This window comes from Mustela erminea, chromosome 4 (genome assembly GCF_009829155.1).
Source record: "Mustela erminea isolate mMusErm1 chromosome 4, mMusErm1.Pri, whole genome shotgun sequence".
NCBI classification, from domain to species: Eukaryota; Metazoa; Chordata; class Mammalia; order Carnivora; family Mustelidae; genus Mustela; species Mustela erminea.
Window position 1 is genome coordinate 70,523,179 of NC_045617.1, and position 22,072 is coordinate 70,545,250.

General features: G+C 41.8%; 1 protein-coding gene across 2 annotated transcripts in view; it reads right to left on the minus strand.

Moving 5' to 3' along the window:
- Positions 1–22,072, minus strand: part of TMEM200A (transmembrane protein 200A) — a 73,857-nt gene that overhangs the window by 34,563 nt on the left and 17,222 nt on the right. The window contains exon 2 of one of the 2 annotated variants that reach the window (XM_032339532.1): positions 19,180–19,330. The exons of the other annotated variant lie outside the window; for it this stretch is intronic. The gene's annotated coding sequence lies outside the window, so the exon portion shown is untranslated. The remainder of the gene's footprint in view (positions 1–19,179; positions 19,331–22,072) is intronic. 2 annotated transcript variants of the gene reach the window in all.

Below are 22,072 nucleotides of genomic sequence, written 5' to 3' on the forward strand. Positions count from 1 at the left end.
TTCTGAGGCCAACCAGAGTCTAGAGAGAGGAATCATGGGAAGTAGGCAAGAAAGAGAAGACTTGGGGGATACAGAATGGAGGTAGAAGCAGTGACGGAACCAATCCCAGTGTCTGGGAAGAGGTTTGTCATAGACCTTCTCCAGCCCTGGGTGTAGTTGAAGAATAACCCTTGAAAAGTGTCCCTCCCCCCACCCTTGGTAGAAACCTGGAATTGCGATCCTCTGGTGTCCCTCTGGTGACTTTCTGTTCACCCTTCAAAGAGCCCCACTGGGTCCTGAAACCTGTGCGATCTGCTCTTGTTAATCAGACCATGTTCATATCCCCTCCGTGGAGCCACGGCAGCATTGCGTACAATGGGGCCCTGGGGCTGTACTGGGCTCTGAACTTCCCCACCACATCTGACGGATCTCTGTATGTCCACACTTGGTAGTAGAGGGTACTCCATACCCAGTACAAGCAGGAGAACAGAACTGTATTTATCACAAATGTTAGAACACAGATAGCATGTTAATAATGTATCAATACAGATGATATGTAAAAATTAGAAGGATAGAGAATTCAGAGATCATGTCTGATATATAGACTCATGAGCTTTATCAAGAAAACCAAAAGAAAAAGTTTCAAAAACATGGAAAGTCAACCATCAAGAGGTCAAATGCAGCCTGGATGGGAGGCTAAGACGTACGGTATAAACTACTCACTGTAAGATTTTCAGTCTTGAAGGAGAGGAGAAAGCCAGGGAAGTAGTTCAAGATGGACACATGATTAAGGAGAGGGTGCTGGTTTTCTGTTTAAGATGGAAGAGTTTTGTTTCTGGCAACCAGGCTGACAACGTGAAACAAAATAAACTATTTCTAAGGAATTAAAACTGGGAAGTGAAGTTATTTTGTTTGGAACTCAGGACACTGGTGCAGTGTCTACACTAGCGCAACATGGAAACTGGGAACTGGATGAGAGAAAACTATATCTTAATGCAGACTCACCATACAAACGTAATGGGATGAAAAAGCTGGCTTCAGAAGACTTCATGCATTCTTACCCTGTTTATGTTTAAAAAGATGTGCTAAACAAAAGATTGGGAAATAAGAGGGGGAGACAAACCATGAGAGACTGTGGACTGTGAGAAACAAACTGAGAGTTTTGGAGGGGAGAGGGGTGGGGCATTGGGTGAGCCTGGTGGTGGGTATCATGGAGGGCACATATTGCATGGAGCACTGGATGTGCTGCATAAACAATGAATTTTGAAGCACTAAAAAGAAATAAAATAAAATAAAATGAAAAAAAAAGTCTTACTTATGCACTAATAGTTTGCTAATTGAATTTAATTGAAAAATATTTTATTTATGCATTTCTTTGGGAGCAAGAGTGAGCAAGGGTGCGGGGAGGGGCTGAGGGAGAGGGAGAAGAAGATTCTGCACTGAGTGTGGAGCCCAAAGCAGGGCTCGATCTCATGACCTAGAGATCATGACCAGAGCTGAAACCAGGAGCCAGACGCTTAACGACTGAGCCACCCAGGCGCCCCTAAACAAAAGATTCTTTTGAAATATATACACATGATTCAACTATAAAGAAGAGCAAAGAATAAAATAATACGAAATTCAGGATATTGCTTCGGAGAAGAAGGAAGAGCACACAAGCGCTTCAAATATATTGGAAAGGGTCTAGTTTTAAGATTATGGTTGTTGTACTATTATCCTTTAAACTACGCATATATTTTATATTTCTCCTATATATGTGTGGCATGTTGTATATATTTTTAAAAATCAAATATAAAGACAGAAAAGACTCGTGGGCTACATTATAAGTAAAAAAAAAAAAAAAAAAAAAAAAAAAAGAGCCACAGTAAAAAGTAAGAAGTGAAAGCTGTGAAAATACAAGTGTAACTGATGGAGGCAGATCCCAGGAGAGAAAGAATTTATGGGTTCCTGAGATGGGTGAGTTCACCTTGGAGAGGAAGGTCATCTCTTCCCAGAAGCCGGAGAATGATAAAAGAATGAAGACAAGCATGTCTTAGCTTGAAGCAGATCCAACTGATGGTTTTGTGAGTCAAAACCCTTCAAACATTGGCAATTTCACACGGGTCCATCCCAGCAGCGGAGAAGAGATGGTCCACTGAGGTCTTAACCATCACAGAGCTGAGCCAGACTGGGAAGCAGGGGGTGAGGGGACCTGTGCTGGGCGGTGGGAGCAGGCACAGACAGGGATAGGGCAAGCGGTGCCCAGGAGGGAAGCTGAATAGCCCAGAAAGTGCACCCGGGCTGGAAGCCACGACATGTTAATGGCACCAGCCCACAAAACTGTGACGTCTCCCCCAGTGGCGGTGAGTGACCCAGTTGTCAGAGGTGGGGGGCTGAGCACATGGACATGAATGCACACAGCTTCTCACTCTTAGTTAGAATGACACTCCTATCAAGATACAAAGTCAACTAATGGGAAATGAGTTGTAAGAAGAAGTAAAAACAAAACAAAAGAAAAAAACCTGTGGCGGTAGTGCATTTCAGTAGTAAAAGCAGCTCTGAAAACTTTCTGAAATAAGGATTTCACACAAAAGCCACAGGATGAATGACCCATATCGTCTCACTTAAAAATACAAGTTAGCAAAGATGATATATTTCTTTCAAAATTCTGTAATTTGGGGGGTGCCTGGGTGGCCCCATCAGTTCAGCATCTGCCTCTAGATTTCTGCTCAGGTCATGATCTCAGGGTCATGAGGTTGAGCCCCACATCGGGCTCCACACTCGGCGTGGAGTCTGCTTGTCCCTGTCTCTCTGCTCCCCTGCTTGCACATTCTCTTTCTGAAATAAACAAACAAAATCCTTGTTTTAAATTCTGCAATTTTAAACATATAATTTGTTTCTTCCCATAACGTTCTGACTATCTAAATGATCATCAATGTAAATTAGCAGGAAAAATTCCCTTGGTATTAAAAAGAGGGCTATTTCTGGACATAAGTTATAAAATAATCTTAATAACCAGGAAGAATTCATCATTACAGTATCTAGAATTTCCTTGGTATGAAAGTAGTATCTGTGTTGGCCATTCATTCTGTCTGAACAACTGGCAAATAAATCTGTGAGCTGCTGTTTTAAAAGTAATTCTGTAACATTCTTGTGAATTTTTGTCACATTAACAACAGGGTTTGAGTTAATAAGTGGTGATCCCTAATGCAGCCTATTTCAGATATCCCTCAGAACAGACAGGACTGCTCATGGGAGGTGCCCAAGACAGAACTTTCCACTAATGTGCTTTTTTCCCAAGTGTTTTCACCTGGTGTGGCTGCACCAAGATAAAAGAAGAAGTGGTGTGGCCCATGACTGAAATAATACGAAGGGAAGCCACTGCAGAATTGAAGGATGGGGGATGGTAAACAGGACTAAGATGCAAAAGTTAAGGAAGAAGAGCCAAGAGAGGATAGAGAAATGACGCGAAGAAACACTCTTGTATACAACTAAGGAGGTTGGTTAGGCAATATTTTCATAATCACTTAAAAAGTGATTATAAAAATAAAATTTCTAATAGATGAGCAAGTACTTCACTTCATCTAACGCATGTTTTCTTTTTTTAAAAAGTATTTTATTTATTTGACTGAGAGAGAGAGGAAGCACAAGCAAGGGGAGCAGAAGGCAGAGGGAGAGGGAGAAGCAGGCTCCCCACCAATTAAGGAGCCCGATGAGGGGCTCGATCCCAGGGCCATGGGATCATGACCTGAATCAAAGGCAGACAGACACTTAACCAACTAAGCCACCCAGGTGTCCCCTAACACATGTATTCTTAATAAATCTTGTGTATCAAATCCTTGTAAAATTAAGCAAATTGTAAACCTAGGATTTATAGAAATTCCTCAAGGTGGTGATGAGTTGTTTAAACTGCACACAGCATAGATTTCCCTTTTGCTCCTGCAGCGTATTTCACAATAAAAGCTATACATTTTGAAAAATCTTGGTTAAGTGACATGCTAAAGGACAAGCTCCAAAGGGAAAGGGAAAATACTGAATATAGAGAAAGAGAGGCAAAATTAATGTAGTCGCATTCTGAAAGAGAAAAAGGGAATATGAAATCTTGAGATGGTTAAGTAAGCCCTGGCTCCACCCAGCAGCTGGAGGTGGAGTGGAAAGGAGGCAGGAGGAGAGAAGGATGAGCCAAGCTGCTATTAGGGTGAATCAGAGGCCAGTGCTGATGCCGCAGGGAAAAAACAGGTCAGGTATATGCAATTTTGTAGGGATCGATCTCAGAAGCCAAAATTATCACCCCCTAATTCTTTTCTGGAACACAACAGGTAATCAATACATGTTGACTGAATAATGAACAAAAAAATTAAGTTTCATTAAAGTTGAACAGATGCCCAAATAACCCTCATTAAGTGTAATAAAAAGTCATTTGTAAATCTTACCCAATTAATCATAAATCTCAAGTAATATGTAAATAGAACAATTGACTGTGAGTTTTGTATTTCTTTCCTTCAGATTTATTTGAGTGTCTTAATATTTTTTCCATTTTTTACTCAATTGTGTCCTATTTTCCATGAACAGTGTTGTAGTCTCTCCACTGGATGCAGTGTCTGAATTCTCATTCCTTGAGAATTGCTTGTGTTTCACTTCAAAGTTTCATTATTTTTATTGTTTTAAGTGTATAACTTTCCCCCCTATTTATTCTGGGAAAAGTTATTTTTACTAATGTTCCATTTGCTTATTATATGAGTTACTCATGACAAGTTAGAATTTTTTCTGTTAAAAGCACTTCACAAATTCCTTAAGTATTTTAGTCATAGTAAGAAAGCCAAAATCCATTAAGTTTTTTTGTTAAGAAAAGCTATGAATATATAAAATTTAAAATTCTTACATGGCAAAGCCACTGTAGTCAAGTTTAGAAGAGAAACTGCAAACAAAGAAAAGTTGCAACATATAGAACAGGCAAAGGAATACTGTTCCTTCTATATATAAAGAGTTCTTAGATATCAATGGTTAGGGGTTCTCGGCTGATTCAGTCAGTACAGCATGTGACTCCCAATCTCAGGGTCATGAGTTCAAGCCCTAGGCTGGGCATGGAGCCTACCTGAAGGAAGGATGGAAGGAAGGCAAGAAAAAAGAAGGAAATCAACGGTTAAAAACAACGATGGCAACAATACCCTATTGGAAAAACAGAATATAATAGAACATAAACAGGCAAATTTACAAAAATTTGAAAAAAGTTATTAACACAGAGAAAATGTCCAACCTTATGCCAAGTGAAGTCATGACATATCATTTTTTTAAAGATTTTATTTATTTATTTGACAGAGAAAGAGAGAGAGAGAGAGAGATCACGAGTAGGCAGAGAGACAGGCGAGAGCGAGAGGGAAGCAGGCTCCCTGCTGAGCTTGATCCCAGTACCCTGAGACCATGACCTGAGCCGAAGGCAGAGGCTTAACCCATTGAGCTACCCGTGACATTTCATTTTATACCTATCAAATTTACACGGTTAAAACAATTGAAAAGATGCAGTGATGGAGAAGTGTGGAGTAAGCATGGGCCTGGGAAGATACTGGGAGGATAAAAATGTCATAATACGTATCCAACTTTAAAAATGTGTACATCCTTAGACCCACTGATTTCCTTTCCAGGCATTTATTCCACAAAGTCAGGTACGTGGGATAAGAAAACACTGATGTAAGTTTTAAAATATAGAATCAAATGCTCTAAACAATCAGATACAAACATATACTGCCAAAGTACAAAAACAGGGAGGTGAAGGCTTTATGAAGTACCAGTTACTTCCAAGGAGGGAGGGTAGAGCATGGGATGTAATAGAAGGGGGTTTCCAATGGTACCCGAACCTTTTTCCTTTTTTTTAATATAACCTTAAAAAAAAATTATTTATTTATTTATTCATTTGAGAAAGAGAGAGGGTGCTAGTGAGAGGGACAGAGGGAGGGGAGAGAATCCCAAGCAGACTCCCTGCTGAGCACAGAGCCCAACACGGGGCTGGATCCCAGGACCCTGAGATCATTATTACCCAAACCGAAATCAAGAGTGCAAGCAAGTTCATAACTAAAGTCTGTCTGATACTTTCCTTTGCAAATTATTCTGACATCAAATATCCCTTCTCACTGTTTTCATATGTATTCCAGGGAGGAAAATGGAACATTATAAGCTTCGTATCCCTGCCCTTTTCAGAAATGCCATAAAAAACGACAGTCTTTTCAATAAATGGTGCTGGGAAAATTGGACAGCTATGTGTAGAAGAATGAAACTCAACTATTCTTTTATACCATACACAGTGATAAACTCAAAATGCATAAAAGGTCTCAACGTGAGGTGGGACTCTATCAAAATCCTAGAGGAGAACATAGGCAGTAACCTCTTCGACATTGGCCACAGCAACTTTTTTCAAGATATGTCTCCAAAGGCAAAGTAAACAAAAGTGAAAATGAACTTTTGGGACTTCATCAAGATCAAAAGCTTCTGCACAGCAAAGGAAACAGTCAACAAAACAAAGAGACAACCCACGGAATGGGAGAAGATATTCACAAATGAAAACTCAACAAACACACAACAGATAATCATGTCAAAAAATGGGCAGAAGACATGAACAGGCACTTCTCCAAAGAAGACATACAAATGGCTAATAGACACATTAAAAAATGTCCATCATCATTAGTCATCAGGGCGATTCAAATCAAAACTAAATTGAAATACCACCTTACACCAGTTAGAACAGCCAAAATTAACAAGACAGTCAGTAAACAACCTGTGTTGGAGAGGATGTGGAGAAAGGGAATGCTCTTACACTGTTGGTGGGAATGCAAGGTGGTGCAGCCACTTTGGAAAACAGTGTGGAAATTCCTTAAGAAATTAAAAATAGGGTTACCCTATGATCCTGCAATTGCACTACCAGGTATTTATCCCAAAGATACATATGTAGTGAAAAGAAGGGCCATCTCTATCCCAATGTTCATAGCAGCAATGGCCACAGTAGTCAAACTGTGGAAAGAGCCAAGATGCCCTTCAACAGTCGAATGAATAAAGAATATATGGTTCAGGGTGCCTGGGTGGCTCAGTGGATTAAGCCTCTGCTCAGGTCATGATCTCAGGGTCCTCGGATTGAGTCCCGCATCCGGCTCTCTGCTCGGCAGGGAGCCTGCTTCCTCCTCTCTCTCTCTCTCTGCCTGCCTCTCTGCCTACTTGTGATCTCTCTGTCAAATAAATAATTAAAAACTTAAAAAAAAAAAGAAGATATGGTTCATATATACAATGGAATATTACGCCTCCATCAGAAAGGATGAATACCCAACTTCTGTATCAACATGGACGGGACTGGAAGAGATTATGTTGAGTGAAATAAGTCAAGCAGAGAGGGTCAATTATCATATGGTTTCACTTACTTGTGGAACATAAGGAATAACATGGAGGACATTAGGAAAAGGAAGGGAAAAATGATATCGGAGGGGGAGATGAACCATGAGAGACTGTGGACTCTGAGAGACAAATTGAAGGTTTTGCGGGGGTGGGAAGGGGTGAGCCTGGTGGTGGGTAGTATAGAAGGCACATATCGCATGGAGCACTGGGAATGAATGAATGAATTCCAATGAATTTTGGAACACTGAAAAAAAAATAAAATTAAATAAAATTTAGAAAAAAAGAATTATTGTCTTAGATAACCATGCTATTATACCTTCTGTATTTTAACTGCCATTATGTGTAGCATTTGCTTTAAATCCAAAAGTGGATTGAGCGTGAGTTACCTTCTTGAGTACATAACACAATCCGGTCAAGTTGTGTGGCAAACCTGTTCTACCATCATTACCAGCAAAACCTTCTCCATCCAACCAATGAACTTAGAAGCAATTGTTATGAACTGAAATGTAGTTTCATTAACCTTATATTTAAAAAATAAAAAACACGTCCTGATACAGGTTTAACAAGAGCTTTTTAAAAATTATTTAATTGAGCATTTAAGATTCTCAACCAGAACCTAAAATATTCTCTGAGCTACTTTTACTCAAATTAGTTGTTTATATACTCATTCCCTCTGAAGAAACCATTTGGGAGCTCTGTTCTTCCAGAGTGTGCCTTTCACAAATCGGCTACTAATGTTTCAAATAGTAGAATAGAACAGACTGTCCAGGACTGGCCATTGGAACTGATTTTCCAAGCCTCCAAAATTACAGATTGATTTTGACGTGTTTCAGCTGGCTGGCATTTCAACTAAGGTTCCAGCCACTGGGGAGAGGGGAAATCAACTGAAGTGACCCCTTTTCCAGGAACCTCAGTCCAGCTACAGGAATTATAACCAGTCCCTCCAGGATGGTGACATAGCTAGCCAGAATTGGTTTTGGAGGGGAATTGGGGAGAAGATCTTATTTTGTTCCCTCCTCTATGCAGAATGAACTATGAAGGCAGATAACTTGTATCTAATACATCACTGAGAGCCTACAACTTGCAAAACATTACAATACAATGAAAACAATACAGAACAAAGAGAGGAGACCAGAATCCTAGTATAGTATTTAGCACGAGCCAAAGGGGTGATTTCGGGCAAATCACTTAAGTATGCCTCGCCCAACTTCCTCAGCTGGGCATAGATCACACTAGCTTCTAGATCCTAAACATGCTTACAAGTTAAGGATTTCACGATTCAGTGTTCGCTAAAGGGTCCTCCGACTTTTGCAGGCAGGCAAGTGAATCACGCTCACTGTCCTCTATTACCCAGCACTGTACCCTCTATTCCCAAGAGACAATTTCTAACATCCCATACCCCCTGGAAGCTGCAGAGTGTAAATTCAACCTTCTTTTCAATACTTTGTACATACCTTTTGACGTCTTAACACAGCATAAGGCATGCCAAAAAAATAAATTAGGAGGGGCATTGTCAGTCAGACATGAAGAAATGAGGATCATGTGCCAAAAAATGTCCTCCCACATATAAAGAAACTGGTAATTGGAAGTAAGAGGAATCCCCCGCCTCCCGGAGCAGACTGTGCAGAGGCGGGGCGTCCCTGCCAACACCCCAACCTTTGCCAGAAGCAGAAGCAGCGTGGGGTGGGGGGAGAAGAGAGCTCTTCCACCCCTGCTACTCTGAGTATTTGCAGGGATTCATTCCAGTTCCTGGCAGGAACCTGCTGGCAGAAGCAACCATGCGCTTCTGCAGGAACGGAAGGGAATTTCAATAGGATAGTTGTGAAATGGCAAAATCGTCTCAAGCCTTGACAGAGGTTCCTTCTCGCCTGTCGGTTCAATGTCTTCCTTGAGGTGGTCCAGATCTTACAGACTCGAGGCTGGGTTTAGCGGATGCTGGCTCCTTCAGCAGGATGCTGGCTCCTTCTACACAGAATAGGCAAGAGCCAAATCTTCCGGGGGTTGGTATAAGGTTTTGAGACGTGGACAAATATTGACTTCAAACCCTGACAACTGATTCACAAGTACAGTTTGTTGAATCATTACATACAACTAGCGCTGTGACTTCATTGTTATTTCGCCTCAAAAACAAAGCGCTGTGCAAATCATGGGAACGGAAACTCGTACATTAGCCTAATGGAGGAGAGCTATGTGGTGCTGAATCGGTAAGATCAGAAAAGAGAGAAAAATCCCTTTTCAGAAGGTGAGAAGAGATTTTGAAAGATGGAACATAGTCAGAGGCTTTTCAAATGTGATTTATGAAAGCAGACATTTTGGCAATGTACCAACATGTTCCTTGTCCAATCAGAACAATATGGGTTCCTTCAAAGAAATCATCGTTTAAAGGGTTAGTACTGTTACACAGTGATGTTTTGGTCACCTCCTTAGTGCCAAGAAAACTGGGCGCCACGTTTCCCTGCTTTACATCACAGACGTGAAAAATAATCTTCATGATTAAAAAAAAAGGGGGTTCTTGAGACTGTTGTTTTTAGCAGGAAACTAGTTTTTGAAATGCTCAGGCAGAAAATGACAAATACTGGCACGTTTTGCAGGCTGATGTCACGTGATCGTGAAGCAGCCTGGCCTCTTGAACATGATCTTTGATCAGGCTCTTTCCATGAAGCTGTTATTGACACTGGAGGCTTTGAAGTTGGTGTAAAATATCTACCCACCACACATCTGCCTCTGATGTTTCAGCTGGTCATTTCTGGTCCCCAGGCAATGACATGACTCCATCTGTTGAAAAATTATTTCGTCTCTATTGCCCTAATGCTAGGTACATACCTTTTTAAATAGCACTCTCTTATAAGAATTGATTTATTTTTTCTTTTGTTATTTCTCCCTCTTAAGATCTAGTTCCTTGAAGTCGGAGGCAATAAAGGGAGGCAGCACACCTTAACACCCAGACCCCCTGGTATTTCTTCTGCTACCTATTACAGATTATTTCACTCAGCTAGGACTTCTTTCTTGATCTCAGCATTAAGATTCTGTTTTAGATTCTGTATCTATGGATCTCCTGTTTCTATCCAATAAAGATACCTGCATGGTTTCTTCATTCCTAATTTCTGCTGGTTAATTCCATCAATTCATTCTGACTCAACTGTTCTGCATTTTGCTAAGTCTATACTGCCTGATTCACCCCTACAGAACCCTAGCTTTATTTGAATCATTATTAAACATTTACTAAATGCCAAGAAATGGGCTATGCATCATAGAAAACCAAGGTGAATAGGAAACCAAAACGAGTGAGATGTCAAGAAGTCACAACTTAGTGGGGGACACAATCAAGAAACATGAGTTATCCTTGGTAAGTGCCAGAAGACACACAAGCAAGGAGTGTTGGCTTGGTAACAGGCACATGATGCAACAATGATCTCAGAGGACGGTGACCAAGTGGAGGGTGACCATTGCTTCTAAGGTGAAGAGATGGCCGTGCTCTGTCTTAAAGAGCAGATGTTCATTCAATGAAAAAGAGAAAAGAAAACAAGAAAGAGGGAACAGCCGGCATAGGCATGGAAGCCTGAGGGGCTGGCACGGTGAGGTCAGGATGTTATCCATGGTGAGACAGAAAGGTAAGTCACAAAGGAGAAGGCCACAAAGACAGGAGGCACATCACAATGGGCCATCTACATCATGCTGAAGGCTAACCTTGGTCATGAAGGCAATGGCCAACACTAAGGAATCTGTGTGTCCAGGGACCAGGCAACAGACAGATAGACAGACTGGGTAAAACTGGAGGCAGAAAGGCCAGTTTGCTCAAGCATGTTTTTCAAAGATAACAGCATCTATCATTTATTAAGCAGAAAAGGCATTTTTCCCCACCCTGATTTACATGCATTATTTCATTTAAGCAATTTGCACACATTATATCTCATGTAATCTTCACAACAGCCCTGAGAGATCAGTATCCATCTGACAGATGAAGAAAATGAGGCAACAAGAGGAGAACCCATCTGCAGAAGGTCACTGAGTCATCAGTGGCAAAGGAAGATTCTGATTCCAGATCCCAGCACTAGGGCTGGGACGGCTTTGCTCCCAGGGATAAAGAATCCTGACGGAAGCTGAACAGGAGCAAGGAAGGAACACGATGTGCTCAGGCCTTTTCACGCCAGGTTTCTGGTTTTGGAGCTTGTGAAATATACAAGAGGAGCTCTCTAGGGGCTAGAAAATGTGATTCAGGGATTACTAGAGAGGTTTTAAGCTAGAGACACATACTTGGGGATTTTCAGAGAATAGACGGTTGGAGCCCAGCTGTGGAAGGTGTTCCAGGGTTTAAGGGGGAGAGAGAGGTCCCTTTGATCTCTGCCCGGACTTTGATGCCCAGAGTCTCAAGTCTTCAATCCCAAATTAACATCTACTTTGAGTAGACAAACTGCACCATTCTATCCATGATCACGGCATAGGGGAGAGGAGCATCTGAAAAAAAGATGGTGACATTCATGGTTTCAGGAAAAGAGATCTCGGGAGATGATGAACCCTGGCCATTTTGGTTTCCCCCAAAACAAAACCCACGACACAGAATGGACCAATACAATTATTATGTTTCTCCGTCTTTAGATATCTTTTCCTCCTTCTCTATTGGTTTCTCTTCTACTAGTGTGGGGATGGTGGCTCAGAGAGAGAGATGCAGTGCTGCCTGGAGGGACTGGTTGTCTATTGGGAGGGGCACAGAAAAAACAACGATCACGTGGCGAAGCGCGGAATGCCCTATGTCTGCTGTGGACCACAGTGTTCACCCTGGAACAGCTCTGTGCCTAGGACAAGAGACAATGTCTGGAGACATTTTCATTGCTACAATAAATCTATAACAAAAATTGGAAGAGGGCATTACCAAATCTAATAAGTAGAGGCTAAACATCTTAAAATGCACAGGATGGGGGCGCCTGGGTGCCTCAGTCAGTTAAGTGTCTGTCTTTTGCTTAGGTCACGATCCCAGGGTCCTGGGATTGAGCCCCACGTCTGGGTTTCCTGATCAGTGAGGATCTCTCCCTCTGCCCCTCGTGCTCTATCTCTCGCTTTCTTTCTCTCTAAAATAAATAAATAAAATCTTTAAAACACACACACGCACACACAAGATGATCTCCCACAACAAAGAATTGTCTGGTCCTCATTGTTACTAGTGTGGAGGCTGAGAAATCCTGCTGTAATGAAGGAGAGGGCAGAGGAGACCAAACCCTTAAGGCTGCCTTGGAAGACCAGAGCAACCCCAGAACACTGCAGCTGACTCCAGAAGAAGGAATCTGCCAGCAGTGAGGCAACATCTGATGTTAGTGGACCTCTGCTCCTTACTGGGCAGTATTTTTTTTTCCACAGTCCCAATCCACTATCAGCATTCATTAAGCACCTACTGTATGTAATGTATTCTCCCAGCTATGTGGGGGAGAGACGCATAAGAAAGATTCTGCCCCTTTAAGCATTTGAAGAATACTAATTCTTGTCGAGCTTTCTCATATACCTTACTATTTAAACCTCACAACGATCCTATGAAGTAGTTGGTACTAGTCTTGCTCTGTAAATTCAGATACAGCTTACTGAGATTGAAGACGTACTTCAGACCACAGAGAAAGTGGCAGAGCAGCTCTGAATGCCTCGCACACACTCCCGCCTGCTCTCTGCGTGACAGCACCCGACATAGGTGTGTCACCTTTACATGACATGGTCATCAGGGCTGGTCACTCCAGGAAAATGTGACACATTCAGATTCTCTCTAAAGCTACAGTCAAGAACTTCAGAATGCTTCCTGGTTAAAATTAGATGACTGGGGGTTTAATAATATATCACTTCTCCAGGATCCAAACAACGGAGATAAAATAAATAAAACCATTATGATTTATAATCATGTCCATCAAGCCATGAGATTTTTTTAATCAAAGAAAGATTACAGTCAAAAATAGTTCGGGGACTTGTTGAATATCTCATTTGTTTTACTTTTTAAAACGTGATGAAGCATTTAGAGCAACTCTGAGCTGTCTAGAACATCTAAAAAACCAAAACACTTATTTCTGACCATTCTTGACAAGTGCTTAATGCCCTTGGAAGCAGAATAACGTTTATTAGTAATCCTGAAGTGTCAGCATGAGCCATTTTTATAAAGCCATTTTTATACTTCTTTTTTTTAACAATTTTTTTAAAAAGATTTTATTTATTTGACAGAGATCACAAGTAGGCAGAGAGAGAGGCAGAAAGATAGACAGGGGGGAAGCAGGCTCCCTGCTGAGCAGAGACCCTGATGTGGGGCTCGATTCCAGGAGGACCCTGAGATCATGACCTGAGCCGAAGGCAGAGAGGCTTTAACCCACTGAGCCACCCAGGTGCCCCAGGCAATTTTTATACTTCTTAAGTAATGGGTATTAACAAAGAAGTGGGGGGAGACCCTATAGTTTCATTATAACAAAGGGAGCTCATGAAATGAAATTAGCCCATGGAATATTGAACTTACATCCCTTACAAAGTACAACTGACCTGGAAATTTTACTCAGAAATGTTTAAATTTTTGAGATCTGAAAATGAGCAAATCATCAGAATCAACTGATGGTATTAAAATCTGGCTTGCAAGCTTCTGTATCTAAAATTACTAGCTTCTTAAAACTCTCAAGAGTTATATCACTGCTTTCCCTTATCATGTTAAACATCTTTGGCTGGGATCCATAGGAATACTGTGTATCACTTTCAAGTCTATAACACCTTTTTTTCTCTCATTTTTTTCTGATATAATGATAGAGTTGTGGGTTGAGAGAGACGACGTAAGTGTCAAAGATCAAAAGCTCTAGTGACAACCTGGTAAGCAACCAAGGGTAAGTTCCTTCATTTTTCTAGAATACTCTTAGATGGAGAATTGTTATCTCACAGGGTACAGTGAGAATCAAATGAGAAGGCATGAACAACGTATGTAGCAAAGTACACAGAGTACACACTAACAAATGTTAGACGTTTCCTTCACAGAAAGATGAAATTCAGGTTCTAAAGTAGTTGTCATGTTATACAGTCCTTCACATTGGAAATGGCTACCTTTCACAGGAGTCCCGGACAGGGGAGTTGGCTTGGTGATGTACAGTTCCTGGTCCTAGCTCTCCTTAAATGTTTTTTTGTCAGGCTCATACCTCTCTTCCCCTAATGGTACAAACACCAAATATCTATTCTGCGTATCAGTATTCCCAGCACATACCTCCACTGCCCTTCTCAAAATCTACACCTGGCGATTCTGGAACATACCCTGGGCTGAGACCCAAAAGATGGCTCCCACCCCAGTCTGGTTCCTGCTTCTCCAAGCCTTGCTACATGACTGAGTGGTCTTTGTGGATCTTTGTTTCCTCGTTTGTAAAATCAGAGGACTATTCAAATACAACAATCTATAATGTAACCCACAATTTATTCTAAGGTCCTAATTTGTTGAGAGACAATGAAAATATCATTGACTTACGTACTTATGCAGCTAGACTATAGCAGTATTTTCATATTATATCGCTTTTATTTTATATAAAATGTGTTTTATTTTATATTTATATTAATGCATCTTTATCAGATAAATGGATCTTTTTTTCAAAAAAATAAGTTTGCTTGACTTTTCCTTAAACAATAATGATTAGTTTTAAAATTACTGCCATTTAGGGGAGCCTGCTGGCTCATTTCTTGGAACATGAGACTCTTGATCTCAGAGTTGTGGGTCTGAGCCCCACAGTGGGTGTGGAGATTACTTAAAATAAAATCTTTAGAAAAAAATATTGCCATGTAGTGATATGCTGAATGCAATGAGCTAAGTGGTTTTATAAATTTATAAGTTTAATACAGTGGTTAACATAGCTCATATAAACCAGAATAAATGAGTTTTCAGTAAGGGCATTCAAATGCTTTTTTTTTTTTCCAGTCTCGGTAATTTAAGTGTTTATAATGGAGCGATGCATGTATATGTTAAGTCTTAGAATTATTTTAAAAATCGGGTATCAGGGAGCCTGGGTGGCTCAGTGGGTTAAAGCCTCTGCCTTCCGCTCAGGTCATGATCTCAGGGTCCTGGGATCAAGTCCCGAATTGGGCTCTTTGCTCGGTGGGGAGCCTGTTTCCCCCTCTCTCTCTACCTGCCTCACTGCCTATTTGTGATCTCTCTGTCTGTCAAATAAATAAATAAAATCTTTAAAAAAAAATTAGGTATCTACTTACAGACATAAGCATTAATAGTCATTGTTTCTGGTGACAAGATTGAGAAAGCATGATTACTGAATTATGACACTCACTAGAAGAATCAATCATCTTCTCATAGAAGCAACAAAGATACATGAATTTTGACTATAAAGTACTATACATGAATGCAAATGTACATCAGCAAGAATACAGATCAATCACATTGACAGAAACAGAATCTACCTAAGCGATGAGTTATTCCACTCTGAGGACAGGTCCCATTTTCTCCAAGGACAGACATATCATCTCTCTTGAGAATTCATTCTGGGCATTATCCAATTACTTTGGGAGCATCTATATTTAGATAATTTCCTAATGTTGCAGGTTTAAGCACATTTCCTTTTAAATTGTTTTCTTCCTAAAGAGGAAGAGAGCAGATTCTTACACATTCGAAAACCATTACTATAAACGGTCTGTTCCCCGGAATCCTTTCCCACTTTCCAACTTCTCAGTCAAGCCTTAGTTCTCATCTAAAAATTCACCTCCTTTACCGCCTTCTTGATATGAAGACGGCTGAAGGGGTCATAATCTCCAAAGGACCTCCACTAGTCTACCATAATAAAGTTACTGAATTTGGGGGCACCTGGGTGGCTCAGTGGGTTGAGCCTCTCTGCCTTCGGCTCAGGTCATGACCCCAGGGTCCTGGGATGGAGCCCTGCGTTGGGCTCTCTGCTCAGCAGGAAGCCTGCTCCCCCCCGCCCCCTGTCTGTCTCTCTGCCTACTTGAGATCTGTCAAAAAAATAAATAAAATCTTTGAAAAAAAATAAAAATAAAAATAAAGTTATTGAATTTTAAAATTTTATTCTCCTTCCTGAGGGGCCCTTGCCATTGTCCCTCCCACACTATTCATTAGGAACACTTCAATCTGTGAAGCAGAAACTAAGTGTAAGCTCGATGCTCAAAGACCCCGGGTCGCCTCTCACTTCTGTGTTCTTTCCCATCTTCACAAAAGGACTTAAAAATGGCCTTCCCACAGACAAAGAAGAAAAAACAAACAAACAAAAGCAAAAACAAAAACCAGAAATGGGACAGGGCTCTAAACCAGCCTAGTCAGTTTAAACCTCAAGTCCAGTTGCGCATGTATGACGTGTGCATGTATACGTGTATGACACATATGACAATTCCAGGGAAAGATGCTAATGGGTAAGGAAACGGAGTCGGGATGCTGGTCTACAATCCCCTCTAGATGTGAGTCCCCTTGACTCAACCAATTGCAACAAACCTGAGAAGCCATGTGTCCAAGTTCACGTGACTGCACTCAGCTTGAAAGATACAGCTTTCCCACCCTTCCAAAAACTCTATCCAAACAGAAACACTTGTTCTGCTACGCAGATATGATGGGCGCTTCTGCAAATGCCTTTCGTATTACTGTATCACATTTATTACAAACACAAGAAGCCAGGTCGACCGTTACAGACAGGTGATCCCTCACGCTTCCTTTCTAAGCATCTCAGCATCTTGCCCCTGCCACCTCCGAGTGAGAAAGGCATACTGTCACCAAATGATAGCGCTCCACAGCATCTTAGGGGCCAAATCCTCTTAGAATGGATAATTAAGAGGGACCCTCTTCCTCCCACTCGTTTTAATAGCATTAAGGGATTACTGACAATGAGCTGGGCTGTGTGACTGCCTCCCCACACGGAAAGGGATCAGGTTTAGAAATAGGTTCTCCAAGGGCGAGAGTCTGGGACTACTGCGGGTAATCTGTAAAAGGACCTGGCCTTCCAAGCCTGGGGTGAAGAAACAGGAACACTGCCTTCTGACACAGTGTTAAAATACCAGCATTGTCATGCAAGGCAAATCTGTTTTATCAGAGGATATTCTAAAGTCATTATCTGTTGAGATTACATTTTTTTCATCTTTTACTAGTTTCTTTCTTTCTTTCTTTTTTGGGTGAAAAAAAAGGTATTTCAATGCTAATTACCTAGAGGAGATTCTGAAGACCCAAGCTCTGCTTCCTGTCCTGGAAGGCTGGTGTAGGGAAGGGACAGAGACCAGGTGCTGCGGTTCTAGTGCTCTGAAAAGCCCATCAGTTCCTGTGTGCCTGTCTTTATGGCTGACAAGAACACTGCTGCCTTTAGGAGCTCTGAACGGAAACCACAGAAGGTGCAATTCCAGTCACTCTGACAAACCCGAGCTCAGTGTTCAGCTTTGTCGCAAGCAAACGGAGGGGCTACTCATGGTCACAGACTTGACAGCCCACACGTGCCGTTGCAGAGGTCTCTCCCCTGTCCCTCTCAGCCTTCCCCAGAGCTTCAAGGCACGAGACCAGTCCCTGCTGGGGTCCCAGTTTTACTCTGTTAGAGAGTAAAATTTCCCTTTCCGGGATGGGGCTTGGGAGGAGCCAAGAGAATGGAAATCAGAAAGTTCTTCCAGTACTTCAGGCAGTTTTCCCGACGACCACACATCAGTTGTGTAAACCCAGACACAGATACCTAAGTGAAATGAAGAATACAGGTAAACTCTAGATAAGAAACAACAAATGTTGGAGGGGCTGTGGAGAAATGGGAACCATCTTACACTATTGGTGGGAATGCAGGCTGGTACAGTCACTTTGGAAAACAGTGTAGAGGTTCCTCAAAACATTAAAAATAGAGCTATCCTATGACCCACCAATTGCACTACTGTGAGTTTGCCCCAAAGATACAGATGTAGTGAAAAGAAGGGCCACAAGCACCCCAATGTTCCTAGCAGCAAAGTCCACAATAGCCAAACTGTGGAAAGAGCTGAGATGTCCTTCAACAGACGAATGAATAAAGAAGATTCGGTCCATATATACAATGGAATATTATTCAGCCATCAGAAAGGATGGATACCCAACTTTCGCATCAACATGGACAGGACTGGAAGAGATTACGTTGAGGAAAATAAGTCACGCAGAGAGAGTCAATTATCACATGGTTTCACCTACTTGTGCAGCATAAGGAATAACGTGGAGGACATTAGAAGAAGGAAAGGAAAAGGAAAGAGGGGAAAACCGGAAGAGGAAACAACCCATGAGAGACTGTGGACTCCGAGAGACAAACTGAGTTTTAAAAGGGCGGGGAGTAGAGGGATGGGTTGGCCCGGGGTGCGCATAAGGAGAGCACGTGCTGCAGGAAGCACGGGGTGTTACACGCAGACAAGGAATCACGGAACGCGCCATCAAAAACTAATGATGTATTTTATGGTGATTAACATAACACAATTTAAAAAAAAACAACTCTATGGGCGCCTGGGTGGCTCAGTGGGTTAAGCCACTGCCTTCGGCTCAGGTCATGATCTCAAGGTCCTGGGATCGAGTTCCACATCAGGCTCTCTGCTCAGCGGGGAGTCTGCTTCCCTCTCTCTCTCTCTGCCTGCCTGCCTCTCCGCCTACTTGTGATTTCTCTCTGTCAAAAAAATAAATAAAATCCTTTAAAAAATTAATTTAATTAATTAATTAATTTTAAAAACCCAACTCTATATAATTCAAGATTAAGAGCTCTCCCCTCACAAATAGCCAGTCTTGGCCCAGAATATCAGTAAGATTTCAGGAAAAAGTGGGAGGGGGCAGAGTTTCTTTCTCAATGGAAGGATAATTTTCTCAACCAGGCATTTTTCACTTCAAAACACGGTCAGAGGGCCAAAGGTAGTTCCCTAAAAACTTACCTGAAAATCCTTCTTGTAGTTGATAGTCATGGGAGACTGCTTATGAGTTGGTTGCTGCTTAGACTCCCAGGGAAGTGTTTTCAAAAGGGATGCAAGATCCCAGGTTGCAAGGTGATAAGCCTTCTCCTGCTCCAGCTGAAGCATCGCGGAACTTTCAAGTTAAAGTAGTGCAAAGAAGTTAATTTTCTCTTTAGACCAACGAGCTCCTAACTGGTGTCTTCTTGGGGGGATTTTGGTGGAGACCAAAGAACTGGAGAAACCAGACGCAATCCCATTCAACAGCTTCCTCTACAAACCCCATCAACCTATTCTTACGGTGCCTGTTCAGCCAGAGCGACCTATCTTTCCTTCCCACTCAAATTATTTACTGGAGGAGCTTTGATTTGGCAAAATAAGATAACTGCTTGATGAAATAAGGTTAACAGGAGAAATGGTCTGACAAATCCCCAACAATAAACTCTGTTTAGAATGTAAACAAACTCTGTTAGATCACAGGAAGAACAGATTATAAAAATGACCATAAAAAGCTGATGAGCCCTCCTAGGGCCCCAGGCGGGTTTCTCCACTCCCCTCCAGCACAGGCACCTGGCAGGGAGCCATGGACCTCCTCCTTCCTTGAAGTGACAGTGACGTTAAAGATTTATTATTGTGATCTCTGTAACTTGTAACGCCCCAAAAGCACACGCATGGAGCTCCATGTTCGCAATGCAAATCCCCTTTCCAGATAAAGACTGGTTTTCTTCTGACTGCTTGCTTCTGTATTTATAATCAAAAGTTTATTAAAAATGACTGGGTTTCTCATGTTTCTAATGAGACAAGAGGCTGTACTAAAAAGAAATCCTTTTGCAAAAAGACAGTAAGTAAAGGTACTCCAAATACAAACATTGGTGATATGAGAAAAAAAGCAAAAATCATCCTAAACTGTCTGACATGCTAAAGCTTCTAACAAGAAGAAAAGATCCCATCAGAAAACTTCAGGGGAGAGTCATCTGCTCCCTGACAAGTTCACTTATGTGTGATTTGCTTATCACTTCAACTGTGAAGCTTGATAGAAAATGCCAAAAGATCCAATGATGCCTCTGGGAAACATGCTTTTCTTTCCTGAATCAAGGAAATTGCAAAGGAAAGCTCTAAATGTCACAGAATTAATATTCTTTTTTTTATTAATTAAAAGCTATAATTTAAAAACAGAGGTAACAGAGGTACCTGGCTGGCTCAGTCAGAGGAGCAGGTGATCTTGATCTCGGGGTTGTGAGTTCAAGCACCACATTGGGCATAGAGATTACTTAAAAAATAAAATCTTAAAAAATATATGTGTGTGTGTGTGTGTGTGTGTGTGTAAAATATACGTTAACAGAACATCATGCAGGTTTTAGAAAAGTATGATTACCAAAACTTCAGTAACATGACCACTTTTAATAAACTCAAAGAAGTACATTCTGAGGAGTGCCTAGGTGGCTCAATGGGTTAAGTCTCTGCTGTCAGCTCAGGTCATGATCCTGGGGTCCTGGGATTGAGCCCTACATTGGTCTCTCTGCTCAGCAGGGAGCCTGCTTCCCTTCTCTTTCTCTGCCTGCCTCTCTGCCTACTTGTGATCTCTGTCAAATAAATAAATAAATAAAATCTTTAAAAAAAAAAAAAAAGAAGTACATTCTGAAAGGATAAGTTTATTTTATATAAAACACTGATAAAACCAACTCATTATGTTCAGAAAGTACATACAAAGTGATTTCTTCTTTTTTCAGATGATGTGAATAAATTCTTCCTCCACACTCCTTGGGTCAACTGGCCCTCAAAGTATTAATATTTATCAGAATTATTCAGAAAATTTTAAAATTTGTACTCATAATAAAGACAGTATTCACCACTTTTTGATGTTCATTTTCATCTCTCTGTGCCAACCAAATGTGATTTAATATATCATTAAAAACGAGAACTGAGGACACTTCCTGGGTTTTGAGCACAACAGCTCCTAATTTATTGATCAGTATCCTCAGAGAGACCGGGAACTGCCGTCCAGTTATGAGGAGTCCTCATGACAAGAGTCGTGATGGCTACGGGGCCAGAAGAGTTCCCACTGCCAGGCGCTCAAGTGTTCCAACTTTCAATTTTATTAAGATGGCTTCATGGGAGTTTCAAAACATCCAGATGAATAAGCCCAAGAAAAGCCCAGATTATCTATTATCAGGCAATCCTCCCATCTGGCCAGGTTTTAGCATGCCCGCCTGCCCAGACTTGCTGTCTCAGTGTCTGTCTCTCTCTCTTTGGGACGGCACTGCTGACTTCTTCACCATCATGAGGAAGAAAATTTGTAAGGAGAGAGTGGCTCCTCCTCTAAATGAGTAATACCTCTAGCGTGATAAGCCCCACCCCTTCATCAAAGTGAAACTAGCCCTCTTGATGCCACGGGCAGCTCATGAACCCCTCAGGGCTACTGTCCACGTTCAGCTTAGGTAGACCATTCCATGACCTCTGGGAGGAATCCTGAACACAACAGGACATCGTAGCTCGCCTTGAGGAGCTCATACAGTTCATCAGGTGAGAGGGTTTGCTTCCTGTCTGAGGTCACGAGGGAGCCAGGGCAGGTGCCTTGAGGAGCAGAGCCAACTTAACAGAAGAAAATGAAGAGTACAAACTCAGCAGACCGAACAGCAGACGCGTCCCTGCTTCTCAGTGTACCCTCCTGGCCCCTGGCCCAAGCCAAGTGGAGGGGGATGTTGCCTGGGCACAGGGAGGAGGGGCTTCCTGTGGGCTGCAGCTTTCCTTCCACCCCCTGGTCTCCAGCAGGTGAGGGCGCAGCTCCCCATCAGTAGAGCTGAAGTGGGCTCTGTTTTCTGGGGACACTGCTAGTGGTGCCACACCAACAGAAAAGAACTTTCCCCTTCCACTCTCC